The sequence below is a fragment of the Crocodylus siamensis genome, chromosome 8 (genome assembly GCF_052110815.1).
Source record: "Crocodylus siamensis isolate JL-2025a chromosome 8, ASM5211081v1, whole genome shotgun sequence".
Classification (NCBI taxonomy): Eukaryota; Metazoa; Chordata; order Crocodylia; family Crocodylidae; genus Crocodylus; species Crocodylus siamensis.
This window is the reverse complement of record NC_143402.1, coordinates 74,074,164-74,095,573: the sequence shown is the minus strand read 5'-3', so window position 1 is coordinate 74,095,573 and position 21,410 is coordinate 74,074,164. Positions and strand designations below refer to the sequence as shown.

The window sequence follows — 21,410 nt, the reverse complement described above, 5'->3', positions numbered from 1 at the left end:
TGCAGTAGCTTAGTATAAGACTTTGTCTCGTGTCTCTTAACTAATTTTTGAAATCACAAAGCAAAACTAAAATACTTAAAGATCTGTCAGAACAATTTTGACTGAATCCATTTTATTTTTCAATACTTCAGAGATTCTTGCTATAAATATTAATGCACGGCATTTTTTTCAAAGAAGGGAGGAAGGAAATCTGTGTGCGCTACCTTTACCCTGGTGATGAAAAATTATGACAACTTTTCCTTCTGACTTAACAACACCCTTGCAAATTTTACTCTCGATTGCTAACCTGCAGCTTTAGCTTTCTGACAGAATAAAGCCTCACCATACTAAGGAAGGATAAGCAGATTTTGTCCACTTATGCACACAAGTAATATCATGCATGGGAATAATTCCACTGTTCTCAATGTTACACACCAATGTTATACAAGCAGTTGCATAAACGGGTCTCAGCTATGTATATGCTCTCAGTTGCATAATAACTAGGAATTATAATGATAATTAGCACAGGACTGATTTACAGTCCTACAGAAATTAATAAACACAATTTTAAAAAGTCCTTCGAACCTCAGAGCAATAAACACATGTATGCCAAATGTCTCAGACATGTCATTCTTGCCATGTGACTGACTATTTAGGTCACATGATATTTTTTCTCCTCTGTGACTGGATGACTTCCAAACTTAAAAAGCTTTAAAGATGGCCACATAAATACTCTCAACAGGAATAGCCACAGGAATTCACAGTACACCAGCATTCACAAGTGGCAGAACCCTGGCTCTGTTAAAGTTGATGAGAGTCTTGCACCAAATCCTCTCTTTTAGCAAATGTTCTCAAAAGCCACCCTGATAATCACAAAAGGGCTGAACTCCAATGACAATCCAGTTTGTATTCACAGGAAAGTCCACAAATGCTTTTGTGAAGTCTTTCCCCATTTCTTGTGGGACCTCGTTTAAAAAAGCATGCTGTTTGATCAATTGTTTCCACCATTAAATGCAAAAATAAACAAACAGGCAAATCAAGAAAACAGTTTCCTGTACTTAGTTCCAAATGGTAGAAATAATTACAAAAGGAATAGAAACCTCGATCCACCATAACCCACCAGTATTCGGTTCACTTTTAAATTATAGCTATCACTGAACTTTACTGGTCCGGGATCTGCTCCAGTATTAAACTGCAATAAATCCTGGAAGGACCACAAATGAAGGACTGGGATTGGCAACTGGTTCTCTGAAAGACTAAACCAGTTATGCTACATCTTCCTGCTGCTAAGCTCCATAGAGAAGAACTCAAATCTCCTCTAGCACTTTTGACCCCCCTCATTTCCTCCCCCACCACCAGGCCCACAAATAAAGAAAACTCCTTTGAATTCTGTCTCAGTAAAGCTGTTCACTGTTTGATGCATTTCTCCCAGGGGCCTGGAGGAATGCTATATACTACACAATTTACCTAGCTCCCTACACCTTACTGTACCATATAGATGACAGACGTTTGAATTCTTCAGAACCTCAGCCGGCAGTCATTTTTCCCCTACCTGTAATCATACCAAACAGTTATCTCGTTTTGGGCTAAACTTACTTTTCAGAGGCCACTACGGTCACTGGGCAAATATATCAAGGTTAAAAATACCCTGGAAATTAAACTCGCCACCTTCCAATTGGCTCAGCCATCTCACACAGATTGGCACGACATAAAAGAAATAAATATTTTATTTATAAATTTTCTTTTGCTAGCTGGCTGAGGTTTTGTTGAATCAGCTGGCCTGAGAGAGAGCCAGGTTTCACACCCACAGCAGTGGAGTTCTCCAGAGCATTATACTTTGCTTAATCCACTTCGATAAGTGGAATTCAGAAACATCAGGGCTGGACTATTGGGCTAAATTGTGTCAGAGGGTCTGTGTTCAAGAGAGTAGCACAGGCTGCTGGATACGGTGACAGAACAAAGAAACGGGCCAGGAGACACAGTTTATTGAGTGGATCCAGTCATAGCAAAGCACGCTGATACTCAGGCAATATAGGGACCATGACAAATTCCAGCTTTCAGAAGTCACTTACTCATATTGACAAACTCCGGTCATTTGATTCCTGGCACTTACACTACTGGTCATTTGAACATTCAAATATCATCATTCTTTAAAATCTTGCCTGGTGTCGAACCAGAGCTCCTGATAGATAACAAGAGCCAAAAATGAAAAATGCTTGGGGAGGCAGTTATCCATGGAAAACAATTTTCAGTGCCACAAGGATTTGTTTCCATAAAATTCCGTTTGAAAGAAAGTGTAATTTGTGCATCTACCACCCGAGGAAGCATGGCACAGCGATTAAAGCCCAGAAGGAGGAGTCAGATTATCTGAATTCTGTTTCTAGCTTTGCCAAAGATGCCCTTTATGAACGTGGGCGAATAACTCACGTGCTTCAGTTCTCCCCACCTGAAAAACAGGGATTAAAAACTACACTACCAAACTGAGAAAGCAAGAAGGTTACTCAGGGTTTGGAAGAGCTTTAAGATCTTCATCCGTGAGCAGTGGCAAGTTCTAATTTCTATAATTATTCTATAGCTGAAATAAAGCACCAGACTTTTAATTAAGTTATTAATAAAGGCTGAAGATCTGCTTTGGAAACCATCCTTTGCCTGACGCCAATGCCAAGCAGCTTAAAATGCACACAAAAGTTTATGCAGCTCTTCCCCACTGAATGATTCAGAGTTGTTGTCACAGTTTTAGTTGCTCTTCTCAACCTCAAATCTTCCTGCACGGAAGGAACAGAAAAACTCACCTAGAATGTCACTCCTCCGGGGGCCAACTCATGCTCATCTTAATAATATACACAAAACACCCACAGGCCCTACTGTCACAGAGTCCCAAATGATATCAAGCTAGTTACTACATCCATTTTTATTGGACTACCAATGTTTATTTTTCCCCAATTAGTGATTTCCAGACTCAGTCTCTATAAATTAGTATGAGTTCTACCATCAAGAAGGTGAAATAAACAGATTTAAAATGAACAACAATAATCAAGCAGACAAATAAAGCTGTATGCTCCACTTCCAAGATGCAAAGAGGCCTGGAAAGGGAGGAATAAGATGATGTGGGAAGGAAGAGCTGCAAACAACACAAAGCATCTTGAGTGTTTGTCTGAATCTAACCACCACGCCTTCTTGGCACGCAGGAGGATTTAGGAGAATGATTCCTTGGTTGGTTCAGCTATAAACCAAAAATAAATGCAAGAAGGAAGAGAGGAGCTGAACTAAATGCAACTCATAGCTGTGCACTACTGTGCATCGCAGTTCAGTGGTGTACTTTAAGGAGCTAAAGGACCCATTTACAAAGGAATGATAAATTTGGATTGCGCAAGCTAACGAACCAAAGCAAACAGATGCAGGTCCTTTTTCAATGCACTGTCAAGTATCCAGCCAAACAGATCTCTTTCTACCTAATCCACAAACAGAGTAAAGGGCCCAAACCTCCCCCTTACTGGTAAAAAAGGTGCCTGGTAAAATTCCTAACGATTGCAAGGGTGGAAGGATCAGGCCCAAGTTAATCCATACATACCCAGAGTAGACAACTCAGTAAATATTTACATATTTTAACCAAACATTAATTTCTCATGCTTCATTGCTGCAGCAGCGATGCCCAACCTGTCTGTTCCAGAATGAATTGAAAACTTGCTCCTGGAGCCACACTTAGGGGTTTTAACAGTGAAACATCTGAGTCAAAGGAGCTAGGGGTAGTTTCCCTTGCTATTTCCCACTACTCTCTGTCCAGACCTATAAACAGCTCTGCTGGAAACTACCACCGTTCCAGACAGCCACTGTTCATCCCCAGCGGGGGCACTCACTGCCATACCCTGCTGACAGCCTGTTGTACTACTGGACAAGTGAAAAAAGAGAGCACCTCTGGCTGCTCCCTGGCCTGCGCTGCCCATGCTGCCAGGGCCCAGGGGAGAGCAAGTGATGAGCAAATCCAGATCTGCCTGAGCCTAGAGAAACTGTGAAAGTGTCGATTGTGGTTCTTTGCATTTTCTGAAAGGGTATGTGCGACCTTCAGAGTGCGAGGGCTGGACACCAGCCTGACAGAGCCATCTACTGGGCAGAGATTTTAAAGAAAAAAACACAGGTACATCATCCAGCAAAGATGGCTCTCTGGCAATTATAGAAAACAAAGGACCATTTTTAATTAACAGATTTCAGTGGGGTATTTAAATCTTACAGATAGGTGAATGGTCAGTTTAGTAGGAAGGTTTTTATATTTGTCTACCTCATATGAATCACAGAAAAATGAAACCCACACACAAAATCCATATTTAAACTATTTAAAGTTGAGAAACAAGCAGACAGCAGAAAAGAAAGTCAACTTTCAGGCCTAAACCCTCATTAATAATAATATAGGTACTAAATGGATTTTATTTAATGTCTAAATATCAGGATAAACAGCATCAATGAATAAGGACCCAAGCCTGCAGCCCCCACTCAGCTACAACTTCCCATATTGGTCTATTTTTCAAACTTGAAGTGGAGCTTTGTGAACATAAGGACTGTAGGATTAGTTCCTAATATTGTTATCAGTAGCTATAACATCAGCAATCCTTAAAGCAACCAAACAACTGCCACGCAAATCAGTACAGACAAACAGTCCGTACAAACAAAACATTGCAAAACTTTTTAGGGGTGCACCAGCATATTGGCTGGCTATCAGATCGGCACCAATAAAAAAATGACGTTTCCAGCTATCGGCTTTTTTTTGGTCGTTGTAGCCGATAATTGCATCTGCATGCCTGGAGTACCCTGGCGAGCGTAGTCTGGTCCCTGTGCCCTGGTGCCGGCCTGAGCCCACGGGGGACTCCAAGTCCTGGTGAGCACCGGGGAGCAGTCACATGGTGCTGTGCTCAGCAACAAAGGGACTGTTTCCGGCTCCTGCTGCTGCGGCCATGGCAATGCCATGCATGCAGCACGGGACTGAGCACCAAGCTGCCATGGAGACGCTGGGCTGCACGTGGGCAGGGTAAGGTGGCGCAGGAGGGACATTCTGCTCCACTGGGCACTGGGGAACTTTGCGAAAGTGGCTTCTCCCTGGTGGCTGCAGGAACTCGGCTGCACAGGCAGCAGCACACTGTGTGGCACCGCTGTCTGTGTGAGGGTCCGCTTTGCCCACCAGGGACGGCAGCTCAGGCTGCACGGGGAGTGAGGCTGCAGCCAGGAGCAGGAGGAAAGGGGGAGACATGCATGGGAATAAGACGGTCACCGCCTTCCTCATCGAGAGCCAAAGCAGGCAGAAGGCATGTGTGTGTGTTTATAAATGCAAAACAGAAAAAAAGCTTTATTTAAGTTGGTAGTTTAAAATGCTTTGCACTATTGCTAAATATTGGTAATCAGATCAGCATTGGCTGATATAGTTGGTTAATCATCAGCTATAGGTATCAGCCAAGAAAATCATTATCGATGCACCCCTAAAAGTTTTGCCTTACAGTACTTTTAGTCTTATTTCAAAGGCATTTGATAAGTCAAATTAGGGTAAGAGTACATGAAATACTTATACATTTACAAGTGGCACACTGTGGATATTGATTATTCCTGAAATCATAAATTGACCTTTTGTAATTTATTACATGCATCACTGATGAAAACAGGGTACAAACTATTGACAGCAGAAAGCCTATAAAATCTTAAGAGGCCTGTGATAAATCTTTCCATCACTGAAAAAGTCACATTTTAGCAGTTGGACAGCTGATAACAACAAAGTCTCTGTGCCTGGAAAATGTTCTAGCTTCCCCCCCAAAATTCCAAAGACGATGGTGCTGGTTTTTCACTTATACAAATATTCAGGACTCTAAGTCCTGGAAAACTAGAAATAGTCCAACACTATACAATAAAAATAAAATGTGCGCTACAAATAACACGCTAACTACAGTGTCTGTGATTGTGTCAACATGTTATAGACAAAAACAGATGTGTTTTTTGTGCGTAGGTCACACATAGGTCTTCTTCACAAAGAAGACTGCATAAGTCTCTTAATATTACTTTAATAAAATAAGGAATTAATGTACCTATCAACAGCTATACCATATTGCATTGCAGCTGAGAACATATATTACAAAACCTTAAACTCTTGAGTTCCTACTGACCCAATTTAAAAGCTCACCCATAACACTGGATGAGGTTAAATGACTGTTACTCCACATAATCACAGAGCCACCTGTAATTAATAAAAGAAATGGTGTGTTTGTTGACTTTGCTTCATCTACCAGTGACCAGAGAAATCTATTCATTTTTGCCCCTTATTAAAAAGTGAAGCCTTGAAACCACAAGACTTTTGGTTCAGCTAAAGAAGAAAGAGTAACATGAAGTTGCATATTAATAGATAAGAGAAAACGCTTTTGCAAGCAAAGCAACCCACCTTCCTGTTACGCTCGTAGCTCAGCCTGACACTCATGCCACAACCAGTAGAACCATACACCCATGATCCAACACTGATCACATGAGATCAGATAATGGCAATGCAATAATCACAGATGCTAAAGAATAACCAACCATTTGGCAAAAAAAAAGATGTTGCCTATTAGTTGTACAGGGTGAGGGCAAAAGGAAAATGAAATGTGATACTAGATTCTTTTGCATTTTAGTGCCATAGATAAGGCTAAGTAATATGCATGTTATGTGACTTCCAGAACAAACAAAGGCAATGTCCCTGCCCCAAAATGCTGACAATTTAACCAAACGGGTTCAATTTAAGGTAGTACTTAAAATGGCCCTACTTTGAATTCCAGAACAGATTTTAAATCTGAGCAGGGGTATACATCATGAAGAAAACTTAGATCCAAACTCAACTTACACATAGTTGAGCAGCAGCCAGAACCTCAGTACATGGCCTATCAGGAAGGTGATAGGCTTGATCTTGAGAGAAAAAGGGACAGAAAGAGGTGGAGTGCTCCCATAGCAACACATCTCCTAAAGCCAATCATTAAGTATTTATACTGTTCTTCCACCTATAAGAAAGCCAAAGAGGGGACAGCCAATCAAAAGGGCAAGTGGTCACTGAACACATAACAGGAGCCAGGGGATTGATTCTGCAGCCTCTACTCACAGGATTAGGTACATTCATATCTACTGAATGAAGTCCGAAGAATTGGGACCCGGGTTCAGAACAGCTGTTGCAACCAATGCAAGGATGCTTTGGGTAGGATTTGCCCTCTTCGAAACAATATGGGAAGGGTAAACCTCTTCCACCCCAGGAGCCCCTGCACTCTGGAAACCACTCTACAGGTAGCATGAATGGCAGATGACAGAACATGCCAAGAATTATTTCAGTTTAAGGATGATCATAAAAGCTTTTCTGCATTTACCAAAACCTCTTCCCTTTACTTCGGTTCAGTAGCAAAGAGAACAGTTTGTACTGATAATGGCAGCGATGCTTATATGTGGAGAAATTAAATAAGAAAAAGAAGTGAGACCTCGAGATTTTTTCAAAAGCTTACTGACAGCTCCTTAGAAATGTTATTCCTTACTTAAACTAAATGTGTAACCCAGGTGAAGCCTCTGCCCAATCTACACTAAGAAATCCCTTGACTAGGAGTTGTCTAAAGTACTTAGCATTGCTATCTTATCAGCTGCCTTTCGCAAGTTAACTGTTGAGCAAATCTAGACCTTTGGCTGGAGATCCAATGATTATTTACAGCCTAATAGATCTGACCACCTCATCCATCACTAATTTCTTGATCTTCAGCCTTTCAAATGATCCTTTTGTAAAAAGCCATCTGGGAATATTACAAATTCTTGATGAAACTAAACAAACTATCCAAGTCACACCAGAATAGTATCTACCTGGCATATCCACTAAATTTCAAGAATTCCTAAACGGATTTACAAAGTTCTTTCTTTAAACATAACGATATAACTGGGACCTTGATGTGTGTACATCTTACTTAAAATTACATAGAATATTATTAAAGTTGCAAAGTCCAGCATTCAAAGTAAAAAAATCCCCAAACTGCCTGTGCAACTTTAAGTGCGGCCTCCTTGTACGTCCGTACTATTATAAAGTCTTTAAAAGCATGATGACATACCACTTTTCCAAAAGATACCTTACTCATTCAGAGAACGGAAAGAATTAAGCTCCTAAACAATCAGCCATTTCAAATTTTGTGTTTTATTTCAAAATTAGACTTTGCTTTACTTTTTTCAATACCCTTATTTTAGCCCTTATTTGAGATGCACTACTCAAACTCTGCTCTGAAGAATTTTTTTTATCCAGCCACATATGTATTAATGAAATTATTTCCCCAGAACCTGCTGACATGCAGGGGCACTAATGTTCCCATTTTACAGATGAGGGGAAGAGGCACATATTGATTAGCATCAAAAGTTACTCCTAATTTTAGATGCCTGACCTAAGGCATCTACAAAGTGGGGGGTTTTCAGTGTTTTGCATTAAAAGCACTTTATGTGATACCACTGACTTCCAACAGGAGCAATCACTGCTGAACACTTCTGCAAATTAGACCCCAGTGGAGTGTCATAAACTAGGAACCCAGAAAATAGTTCTCACTCAGTTATTGACCACCTGTAAAAGCCTGGCTTAGAGGACTTGGTCAGCATTACATACGAACTCTAAAGCGAACGGAGAGATCAGATTCCTCAGGGCAGCATTCAAATTGTCTTAATCATGAATGGCTCTTTTCTCTTACTGCAGTCCTCTGCCTCATTCACTTCACAGCTTCCTACTTCTGCTATTAATGAAGTAGACACTATTCTCATTCATTTCACAACCCTGAATCATCCTCAGAGAAGGGCCAGCTTGTGCACTGAATGAGGCAGGGATGCCATGAAAAAAATACTATGGGAAAGTATAATTAAAAATTATAGTACAATGCACAGCACAAGGCTAAGCAGACTGTAGCTTTTCCTAAGCATGGATGTTAACATTGCAAGTGTGTAAGTGTGTGTGCGAGTGTAATTTCCTAGTGTTTTAAAAAAGCAAATGCAAATAAAACCTCCCCACCCCCAAATGCCATCACATGGCAACCTGGTGAAACCAATATGGCTTGTCAGCAGGACTAAAACTTTATATTCACTGCACAGGCCTTTGCAATTTGAGCTAACAGATTAACTAATACCAACAGTCGTTTTCCATCATCTCTGTGCACTGGCACTAGAGGGAAATGAGACACTTTGCTCGTGGGTTACACACATTTGCTGACAGCAGAGGAACACCAAGATGTGTGGAGCGAGGGCCCAAGCCACGCTCTAGCAGAAAGTACACCTGACACAGACTCCTCTACCTACACGTGACCTATCTAGCCCATTGCCTCCAACCGGCCTGTCCCTCTGCCATCCCAACCCCTCATCCAAGGACTAGGTCTTCCTTGCTTAGTCCTACTCTGACCACTCCAACCTGCCCGTTTCAGACCCAGTCTCCCTCTGCACCCATAATACCTGTTCCCAGCCAATCCTACTCCCCTACTTCCCACCTCCTCATTCAGGCCATCCTTCTTCCCAACACTGGCCTGCACGCAGCATTTCTACCACCCACTTTCCTTATTGCCAGTCCTAATCTCCCTCCTTTAAATTACTTGTCCAATCCCAGTGTTTCTTCCCTTCCCACCCTTGCCCCATCCCAAATAGTACCATCTCTCCCCCTGCTCCACATGAAATGTGTCTGTCCTGTCTCAACTCTATGTCCCTGCCTCCAGAGATTCTCAGGCCCAGTCCCCTCTTCTACTCTCCCTGCATATATCTGGATTTTGGGTGCACTGATAGAGATTTCTGGGGCCAGTACCGATAGCCAATTTTTAAGGAGGTGTATTGGCTGATACCAATCCAATTTCTGATATGCAGCCTGGCAGCTTGAAGAGCAGTGTCCAGCTGGTAAGTCTAAAACGTGGGGGGATGTGGGCATGCTAGAAGGGAGGAATAGGCTGCAATGGGACCTAGACAGGTTTCAGGGGTGGGCGGATGAGAACAAGATGGGATTCAACACTGACAAATGCAAAGTGCTGTAACTGGGGAGGAAGAACCGGCACCATACCTACAGGCTGGGGAACTCCCTTCTCATCAGTGCAGAGGCAGAAAAGGATCTTGAAGTCATCATTGATGCCAAGATGAACATGGGCCGGCAGTGTGGGGATGCGGTCAGGAAGGCCAACCGTACCCTGTCATGCATCCACAGATGCATCTCAAGCAGGTCCAGGGAGGTGATCCTCCCCCTCTATGCGGCACTGGTCAGGCCACAGTTGGAGTACTGCATCCAGCTCTGGGCACCGCACTTCAGGAGGGATGTGGACAACATGGAGAGGGTCCAGAGGAGGCCACTCGCATGATCAGGGGGCAGCAGGTCAGGCCCTACCAGGAGAAGCTATGGGACCTGAACCTGTTCAGCCTCCACAAGAGAAGGCTGAGGGGGATCTAGTGGCCTGTTACAGACTAGTCAGGGGGGACCAGCAGGCATTGGGGGAGTCCCTGTTCCCCCGGGCACTGCCAGGAGTGACCAGGAATAACGGTCACAAGCTGGCAGAGGGGAGATTTAGGCTAGACATCAGGAGGCGCTACTTCACGGTCAGGGCGGCTAGGATCTGGAACCAACTTCCAAGAGAAGTGGTGCTGGTTCCTACCCTGGGGGTGTTTAAGAGGAGGCTGGATGAACATTTTGCTGGGGTCGTTTGACCCCAGTACTCTTTCCTGACATGGCAGGGGGTCGGACTTGATGATCTGCTCAGGTCCCTTCTGACCCTAGAAACTATGCAACTATGTTGTAGTGAAAGGAGAGGGGGAAGAGAAAGGGTGTGGGGGGGGCAGATCAAGGCCTGTGTGGTGAGGAAGTAGTGGGGCTGGGGCTAGGGCAGGGTGTGGCACGGGACAGAGCCATGGCTTGTCCAGGGGTAACAGGGATGGGTGGCTCCCACCGGTGCATGCTCCCTGGGAGGGCACAGGGGGCACGTGCCCTGAATCTGTGCAGGGCAGGGCAGCTGCAGCTGCTGGCTGGGGTGGCACCGGACTCTTCCTAGAGAGGGAGCTGAGCCAGGCTGGGCTGCACTCAGGGCAGGCAGTGCTGGGAGGATGCCTGTGGGGGAAGAGGGCTGCACCCACCCCAGATTCATCGTAGCCCCCCCCCGCCAGCCCCGAGCGCAGCCCGGCCCAGCCTCCATCAGGAAGAGGTTGGCACTGCCCCGGCCGCAGCTGCGGCCTCCCTGCCCCACGTAGGTCTGGGGGGGCACATGCCCCCCCATGCCCTCCTGGGGTGCACACAGTGGCAGGAGCCACACCCCCAACACACTCGCTGGATGAGCCACAGCTCCGTTCTGTGCCCTACCTCAGCTAGGCAGTGCCTGCCCCAGCCCCACTTGCTCCCTCACCTCAAGGGCCTTGATCTGTCCCTGCCCTACCCACGCTCCTTCCCTCCCCTCTCCCTTTCCACCACAACAGACTTACCAGCTGGATGCAGCTCTCCATGCTGCTGAGCTGTGCTCCTTGCTGTCTACGTGCTGAACTGCAGCTGCATGCATGTACAGGCATTTTTCAGCCACACTATCAACCACATCATGCCGATTTCCAATACGGTCAATTTTCTTTATATCAATGCCAATCCAATATCGGACCGATGTATTGGTGCACCTCTAGACAATTTCAAAATGTTTCCGCTAAAAATCTGATATGTCTATTGAGTTTATGCAAACTGCTGTTTTTCAAAGGTGTATAATTTGGACAGATTTAGGTAGCTTTTCACAGGCATAACCAAGGTACACCCTAAATGAAAATGTCCCACCAGATTTCAACATCTTAATCCCAAGTACTTTAGTTCACCAGAATTTTTTAATATATATGAAACAAAACAGTGCATTTTTCCCAGTTCCTTTTAAAAAACAGAGAACAACTTTGGTCAAAAAATAAAATTCAGTTTAAGATGGACACTCAGAAGAGAAAATGTCATCCTCGAAAGTCAAAGTTTGGTGACGTAGTAAGCAAGTGAAAGTAGTCTTTTATGAGGGACAGCAACAGGTAACTTTAATAATAGTAATAGGTCTTCCTACCAGCCCGACCTAAAATTCCTTTGGCTCTTTCAAAAAAATCTCCATGTAAACAGCTTTTCATAATAACCCAGTGCTCCCCAGTTAAATGGCCACAGCCAACATGCTGTACAGTTGCATGTTCTCACTGCCCCACCTAAAACAGAGATCCCTGAACGTTTCCATGGAGCGGACATCCTAGCACAGATACTGCCCCAAGAACCCAGCTCGCCAAAGATCACACACCACTGTTGCAAATATACCATTCATTGATTTGGAAGAGTAACATTAGAGAAGTAATGTAATTTTTGCTTCTTTTAATTAAATTTAGCAGCTGGTAACAGTGAAAAAAACCACAGAACCATATGACTATCTAGTTCTCTGTGGACCAACAGCAATTCAGTGTCTGAAGGCTATTGTCTGAGAACCTGCAGTTGGTGGAGGATTTAGGATACACTTACTAATAAACTAAATTACCCAAATTTCTCAGGCCTACTTAAAATGTCATAGTCTACAACTGTAAGCTGCTCAGGGTAGAGTCCATAGCTGGCTGGATACTGAAACACAGTAAGGCCCTGATCCTGATCGGCATCACTGCAGTTTAAATGTTTAATACTAACTGGTGAATGCAGCTAATCCCACAGTTACACAGTGGCTTTCAATTGCCAGTTTTATCAGTTGTTAGACATCACTAACTGTATTTTTTTCAAAGCACCTGCCATGTGCAGGCAAACCTGTTGATCTCATGTATGATTAAACATCTGTCCCCTATATGTTCTAAGTGGTGTGTGGGGATTTAATCATATCAATCCAATTAATACCAAGTGCAGTCAGAGCAAGACCCACCTCCAAAAGCACCATTTTTAGACGTAGCTGTATACAGGGATTTTTTGTTTAATGTCATAGACTCAAAAGCAATAAATATGCTACAAAAGTATCTCCTGATGCTTACACAACACTTCACCTTCAGAGCATTTGATCCAAAGTAACTTGCCCAAGACCACAGTCAGTCTCAGAGCCAGCACCGGGCCCAGAATTAAACTTGGTTCCCGGGCCATCCCTGGAGGGTGGGGTGAGGGGGAGCGAATTGGGGTGACTACCCCCGACCCCACACTTTGGGGGGCACCACAGAGCCAGGCAGATCAGCTGCAGCACCTTCTGCAGGGCCTGCCTAGTGCTGGTGACGCCACGCCACCGCCGGCTTGTTCATGTCCAGGCCCCACACAGGCTGATTTGCGCCAGGCCCTACACCCTGCTAGGATTGTCTCTGCTTGGTTCTATGTTCAAATCACAATTCTCTCTAAGAGCTTTTCTGGATTTGGGCACTAAATTCATTTTTGGAACCAAGGACCACCATCCCACTATATCCCCTTTTGGGACACCCAGGAGAAATTCTCATTCCCAATAGCTAAAAAAGCTCTAAAACTTAGTGGTTCAGTCCAAATTTCCTTTACTTAATAGGAATACTTGCAGTGCTGCCAGGACAGTCTGTCCTGAAATGCTAAACTTTCATTTTCATATAGGAACATTTTCCACTCTTGACAGTTCCCAGTACTGCAAACCAGCAGGCCTCTATGACTGAGATCAATCTGGAGAACACAGATTTGATTGCTGGAACACAGGCAGGCTTCAGCTACAGGTACATGTCACAGGTACACCGTTGTAGGAAAGTAACACAACGCTAAGTTCATATTTCTGCTCAATACAAGAAACAGGGTTGACTATTTAGATCCACCCTCAAGGCAGAAGACTGAAGAAACTTGGAGTTAGATATCAATTAGCAGTGCATAAGTTCACAGACTGAATTTAGAAAGAAGCCAGAGCTGTGTCACTACACAAGACAGTTTGCTTTGGATACATTTAAGGTCTTCATTGCAGTATTCCAAAAGGCTGAAACCCATTCCACTCATGAATACTTTATTTGGAGAGATTTGGGGCAAGGATCCGTCTTCATTATGAATTTGTACAGTACCTAGCAAAATGGGGCCCTTACTGACTCTGGATACTACAACAGAATTAATAAAACAAAGGTAACATGCATACACATACTGCAAACACCTTCCCCCTGCTCCCCGCCCAAGAATACTTTCTATTGTCTGTGACACTTCTCAGTTGCTCTTCTGAAATTTGTAGCAGAAAATAATCACTTCAGTTTAAAAAAAATGCCACTTTCATAATAAATAGCATTTTACACTACTGGCTTCCAAATGCTAAAGCACAAGAAACTAAAGCCAGGTTTAGGGAGCTATTTCCAAAAAACTCATGACATCAGTGATGCTAGGCCTGGATCAGGCTTTTAGATCCACTTCCCTACCTATCAACCGCTGCTTTGATGATAATAAGAAGCCCCAAATGTCTGGACATGATCCACCAAAGGGGCCACAATTCTGCAGAACTGTGGCAGAAAAGCAGCATGCTGAACTCCAATTTTCTTGCAAGTGATACTTTCTAAGATGCACATTCCAACCTGTGCCTTTAACCAGGTAAATTTCCCCAAGCATTTGTTTTTCAATAGGAATAAATAAAATAACGCTCTTAAGCAGAAAAATTTAAATCCAGAATGCTAAAAACAAAATTTTCCCTTAAAGTTTAGGGAAGCATATCTCATCCCCTTTCTACTTCTAGCCTGGAAAAAAACTAAGTACTTTTAAGGTGGAAATCTGAACAAATCTGAGAGGATCTAGAAGAGAGGGGCGATGCTTAGCCAGCCCCTCTCTTAGAAAGCTGTAAAGGTGGTCAGGCAAACAGTAAGGTACTCAGAAACTACACTGGATATCTCTCACTATCTCAGATGTCAGCTAATGCTTTGGCAGATGGCATCAGGGCAGCTACTCCAAACTTAAAAGAACAAACCTCTGTAACAAAAACAGTACCTCCAACAATAAACTGCAGACAACCCTGTGCTGTTTGCTCAGTATTAATTCATTAGCATATAACCTCCTGAATTGCCAGGCTGCAGGGCAGTTGTGGGTCTCCTTGGAGGTCTCCTCTCTGAACAGTGAGAAAGCCTAACTTTGCCTGGCTCCCATGATGGCACCAAGATCAGAGGCTATTACTGGGGCTATTTCATGACTCTAAGAATATTTGGGAGTCCCAAATAGCTGGTGAGGAATTTAGAGGAGCTCTGGGGAGGGAGCATTCCTTTGCAGCAGAAAATAACTTGCCTTTTAAAAAACTATCTTAGGACAAAATGAAATAACCATATAACACATCAGAAAATTTTATTACTACCTCTTGCTCAGTATCTCCCCTCTATCTATACAACGCTAAAACCACTTTGCTTTTCATTATGGCATCCACCTTTGTCCACAAAGGTTTGTTACTGTCTAGGTTTGCTGAACCAAAGAGTATTTTGCCAGCAAATTAAACACTTGGGGCACGTTACTGCGCCATATGAGATTCTCCAGTGCAACTTCGGCGAAGTTACATATTTCCTAAAGAAGTTACCTGCAACCTGATGAAGTAACCCTAGGAAATCCTAGACCCTTGCGTAATTCCTCACATAATTGCTGGACCACCACAGCTATAACATCTCTCTAACACTACCACATTTTCCTTCTCTGGAGGCTGTGTAGTACATCTCTGTATTACATATGTCTCAAAATTTTAACCAGTGTATCTTTAAATAAAGCAACGAACACACGATTTTTATACTGTGAAACTGCAAACATCTCCCTAAGCAATCTCAGCCCCAAGTCGACAGGCAAAAAGGTACGGCAGCCATCTGGATTATGGTTTCCCTACTGGACACGAGGCCAGCTTGGAACAAGCTACATGCTGTTCCACAGGCAGGATCCACATAGCCACTTAATACCTCCCAAAACTCCAGAGTGTCAAAGTTCAGACCTGCAGTCCTCATATTTGTAGCCGTCCAGCATTTACTTATCAGGACTCTTAGAAGCTTTTGGTCTCCCCTTAATCACAAACAGAATGGACCATGACCCACAGGTAACAAAATATCCCCCTCGATCAGGTCATTCTCAACACCAGCGGCATTTTCTGAGGCTACAAACATCATCAAGGGGTTTATAATAATGTCTTACTGCATAACATCACTGCAAAGGCTCTTTCTACCAACTCAGTAGCACTACTATTACACTGGGACTACCACCACTTCTGAAAAAAGTAAATGTTACTACTAACTCTCCTCCCAGCTAATGAATAGAGAATAGTCTTTGATTTGTCAGCATCCCTGACAACTATTCCACACCCATTAGAAATTTCCAGTCATCTAGAACTCACTTTGCAATGCCAACAAGGACCTGTTAAGTTTTGGGAATGAAGCATCTCATGCTTGTAAACAGTCTTCACAAAGAATTAAGGATGAAGCCTATGGTTTGCTACGGGCCTCTGCTTGGGATCTCTGTCCTCCTCGCGATGGACATAAAGTATGGCTGCTTGGGGGCTGGATAGGAAAGATAAGGTAAATAGCTCATGTGTTGCTAAATAATGGCAGTGTGTTTGTACACAGAAACCTCAAGCAAGCATGCCCCATGATAAACACTCACATCCAAAATTTTACATTGGCTGCAGCTGAAGTTACAACCACGCTGACCAATCAGTGCTGTGGAAATGAAAAATGAAGACATACTCCAACTCAGATAAGTACTCATTGCCTGCTGTTATTCCCCATGCCATCTCTGGCTGGATACTGTACTGTTTACTTCCTTTGCTAAATTACAAATTTAGGAATTCATTTCTATTCCTAAATGTTGCATTTCACCCCAGATCTGAGTGAATTTCAATGGTGGAACAAATGAGCCATGTGCCATCTTCCCTTTGCAAAGGACTTGTGTGGACAGGGAGAAAAGCACAATATATAAGATTATTTTTGAACAGAGAACTTGAATTACATATCAACGGCACCATAACAAAATTGCCACATGCTAGTCTGTGGTTCCAGACAGCAATCTGACCTTGCAGAAACCTAACATCACTGTCTAGAAGACTTCTTCTTTTGCCAAAGAAACAAGAAAAAGTGCTTCAATGCAAAGGAAAATGTACTGGCAGCAACAGGTGGAGGAAAAAAAACTTAGCCTAATTTCCTGCTGAAAACTTCCAAAGCAACTGAGACTAAACCCTGTCTATGTTTTGCATTTCTGCCTTTTTCAAAGCCAGGTCCTACGTGAACTTTTAAATCAGCAATTCCTGCTTCCTTTTTTTCTTCCCCTTTGGAAAAAAGTATGAGTGGTAACAGACTCCCTTTACTTGACTCCTGGAATTAAGCAGCTGCACACAGATACCATTTTCCTAAAATATGTTGTTGTCAAAGACAAGGTAACACTTTCAACAAAAATCTGACTACTGCCAAAATAAAGGCAAAACAAATAGGGAACCAAGCACAAAATCAAAGGTTTTGTTTGGTCTAATCCAGGTTATCATCTCTACTCATTTAAAGGAAAATAATAAAATGTTATACGGTGCCTAGAACAATGCAGCCTTAGTTTTGATGTCCAATCACAAAAAAGAGCAACCCTGATATGAAGGGGAAGGGAGATGTAGAACAACATTTTGCTGCTACTTCCTTCCCCATAGGGAGGAGGTGAAGGATTGTGGATGAAGTGGAAACTTACGGTTCTGTTCCAAAAGAATAACCCAAGAGGCCCAGGCAGGGAGCAAGTGAACAGCTTTCCAGAGATTCCCCTCCCCCAGAAGAGATCTTAGGTAGTAAGTCAGGGCTGGAATCGCACACATTCACTAAAATCTGCATCCCACCAATCAACAGAGATCCACCACCCATTCTCTACCATCCCCCTTCTCCAGGCAAAGAAGCATGCCAGCTGCAGGAGCTACTCTAGCCCTGAGGCAGCAGCAATAGCCAGGGAGGAACTCCCTCCTCTCATTCCCCACAAATGCTCGGTGGCTCACGTCCGGCCAGACACAAGGGCCAGGACTGGGGTTGTCCCAAGGCACCTCGCTAACTCCGATCTCACTCCTGCCATCAGCTCCATACGATAGCACTGACCTGGGCTCAATGAGGGAGCTCTGCAAGGAGCAGGAGCATACCCAATGGCATACCATACATATGGATTACTTCAGTCATAGTCACTGGAGAATGAGAGCACGTAACTGCCTAGAAATGTATGCTGGAAATGAGGAAACTAACCACTAAAACCAAAGGACGCCTCCCCCCGCCCCAAGTCCAAGGCTTGTACTCTATCCACTACATAACACTGCCTCCCCACCTCTCTAGATGCTGTTACTTGTACTTTTCTTTACACCGAGATGGAAGTTTCCTCTTTCACCTAAATCCCCAACACAAAGATGTTTGTTGCAAAGTAAGGATCTGACCCTGCAATCAGATCTGTTAACACAGATTCCTGCATCCAGAAAGAGCCTCGTGAAAATCAGTGGGACTTCAAAAAGGGGTAGGGGCCCTTACTAATACTGCCATGGAAAGGGGTTTCAGTCTGACAACACTGATGTTAGTTTATAAATTGGACTAACTGAATAGAGTACAAACAGAACAAAATTTCCTACATCAGTACACAAACTAAAGGAAAATGCTTCCACTGGCAAAAGTTGGGACAAAGAAAATTTCACATCTCCACATATCCTGTGAAATCCAGGCCTGCCAAAATGTTGTTCATCAAAAGAAAGAATCCTCTAGCCTCTGTCAACTAAGATTTTTTTTAAGTAACGCTCACTCAGGACAGAGGATATTTTTATTTTCTCTTAGCATGTTTCCATGTAACATTATCTTCCACACACAAGATAGAGGAAGAAAGAAATCCTCTTCAGTGAAATTGCCCCATCCAAACCAGCTCTGATATGTATGTTTACTGACTTGTCTTTCAGGTTGCACTCGATTCAACGTGCCTCTTACATTTAACTCTTTCAATATTGTACAATTTATAAATTTTATGGAGCGCTGCAGGAAAACAGCATCAGCTTGCCAAGCCTTCACATATGCATTTGATTTGTTTTTGTTATTTATTGATTACAAACTGACTTCAAATGAAACGCTTTTTATTTTATCCTTTGTATTGTCCCCATTATGATGTTTTTGGAGAAGCGGTGGGGGGGGAACCTCATGTAACCTTCCATTCAAACCAGACATGAAGTTTTCTTTGTCGCAACTTTGGTCAGTGGAAGTGTTTTCCTTTATTATGTGTAGCGATGTCAAAAATTGCATTTCGCCTGTACTCCAACCAGATTTCTTATGATACGTCTAGATCTGCAATTAGGAGCATTCACAGATTCACACTAGCAATGAGGAGGGGGTGCACGTGGGTGCACTCGCACCCTCTGAGATCAGCTGTGCCCCCCCGGAAGCACCAGCCGTGAAACCAGAAGTGCCACTGGAAGTGCACTTCTGGTTTTGCAGCTGGCTCAGCAACCAGCTGCCGAAGGACCCCCTCCTTGGTTGGCGATCAGCTGCTGGGGGACCCCCATGGTCAGCAATCTGGTGCCCCCTCCCCCGGACTCAGGAGACACCAGTCGCCCTTGAGTTGAGGGCTGGAAGGGACCTCATGAGATTGTCCGGTCCAGCCCCCAGCTCTAGGCAAGGTAGATCTCCAAGTCTGCTGCCTGCACCATCCCGGAGAGTCTGGAAATAACCCTATTTATGCTGCGTGGCATAATTTCGGGCTTTCTTTTATTAGCCAAAGGGGCAGTTTAAAACTCATGCCAACACCGAGCCCCTCAGAGCCATACTCAACCTCAGGAACAGGACGGTGTTTGGAAGCTCTCATAAAACCTCTCTCCTCCATCTCGTTGTTTTGACGTAGCCGTTTCCCCCTCCTCGAAAACTTGCGCTCCTCGGCACGCCCTGCTCGTTTCAGCGCAAAGCGTTTCGGCGGCGAGGCCCCAGTGTTCCCTGCGCCCAGGACACCTTTGCCAACGGGGCTCGAGCCGGCCGCAGCCACGAACGAAGACGAGGACCCAGGGCGCCACTGGGGCTTCGGCGCCCAGGCCCCAGGACTCGGGACCGCAACGGGGGGGACTTTGCTCGGCCTGGGCGCGGGGAAGGGAGCTCTTCCTCCTCTCCCCGGCCTGCCCTGCCTCCCCCACGGGCTGGGGCAGAAGCAGAGCCCCTGGGTGCCTGCCCCGCCTCGTCCTCGCAGCCCAGTGCTGCTCACGCCCCCGGGGCCGGCCAGGAGCGTGCGAGGCCCGCAAGGCCGCGGGCCGGCTGGGACCCCGCTCCCCCGGGCGGCCGCTGCGGCCCCGGCCCCTCCGCGCCTGCAGGGCCCGGCCCGGCCCCACGACCCGCCCGGCGCCGCCGCCGCCCGCCGCCCGGCCCGGCCAACGGGGAAGTCCGGACTTACCTGTCATTACTTTCTACGCCATCTTGGATCCACTTGTCAACGTCCCTGCAAAGCATTGTGGGTAAGCCCCGCCCCCTTCCTCCCCGCCCCCCGCGCGCGCACACACGCATGGGGCAGGCAGCGCGGCACCGGGCGGCGCTCCGCTCGCCGGGTCGTCCGCCGCCCGCGCCCGCCGCGGGGCCCTCAGCGCCCGGCCTAGCGGCTCGGCGGGCCCACGGGGCAGGCGGCCCGCCTCAGCCGCTGCCGCCTCCTGTGCGAGGAGGCCCTGGGGCTTTGCAGCCTACTTCAACAAACGTCCGAAGGGGTTTTTCCCCTTTTCCTTTGCAAACCGCTTCAAGAAACCTGAAGGGGGGGGTTTCCCTCTGCAGCCTGCTTCAAGAAACGTGCAAAGGTGTTTTTTCCCCCCTCTTTCCTGTGCAACCTGCTTCAAGAAGCCTGGAAAAGGTGTCTTTTTTTCCTTTTCCGTTGCAAACTACTTGAAGAAACGTGCGAAGGTGCTGTTCTCCCCGATTCCATTGCAAACTACTTCAAGAAACGTGCGAAGGTGGTGTTTTTTTCTCTTTTCTGTTTCAAGCTACTTCAAGAAATATGAAAAGGTGGGGGGGGTTACCTTTTTGTTTTGCCAACTATTTCAGGAAACGTGGAAAGGTGGTTTTTCCCCCCTTTTCTGTTGCAAGCTACTTAAAGAAATGTGAAAACGTGATTTTTTTTTATTTTTTTTTTCCCTTTTGCTTTGCAAACTGCTGTTGCAAGAAACATGCTGTTGGCTCTGCAGGCCTTCTAGGGGATGCTTTAGGCAAGAAGCCTACAAAGGAGGCATGGAGAAAACATGATTTTAACAGAGTTTGCTATGGGGATTGGATCGCAGTGGTATTCGAGAATTTCCCCCCTCTCCCAACTTTCAATCGCTTCAGCAGAGGATTTCCCTAAGTGCAATTATTAATGTCTAGGCAGGCAGGGTTCTTTGAGTGGATGTGATATCTTTCATTAGACCAACTGAACAGCTGGAAAAAAGTTTTTAGCATTTAAGTGGTTCTTTATTTATATGTACGGGTGGTCCTCGGACTGACAACAATTGGTTCCTGAAAGTTGTGTCTTAAGTTGAAACGTCGTAACTCAGAACCAGTTTTCCCATAGAAACGATGTTAGA

General features: G+C 44.8%; 1 protein-coding gene across 2 annotated transcripts in view; it reads right to left on the bottom strand.

Moving 5' to 3' along the window:
* HELZ (helicase with zinc finger) overlaps positions 1-20,326 on the bottom strand; it is a 170,273-nt gene extending 149,947 nt beyond the window's left edge. For both annotated transcript variants that reach the window (XM_090059492.1, XM_090059493.1), the window contains exon 1: positions 20,261-20,326. The gene's annotated coding sequence lies outside the window, so the exon portion shown is untranslated. The remainder of the gene's footprint in view (positions 1-20,260) is intronic.
* Between the last annotated feature and the right edge of the window lie 1,084 nt (positions 20,327-21,410).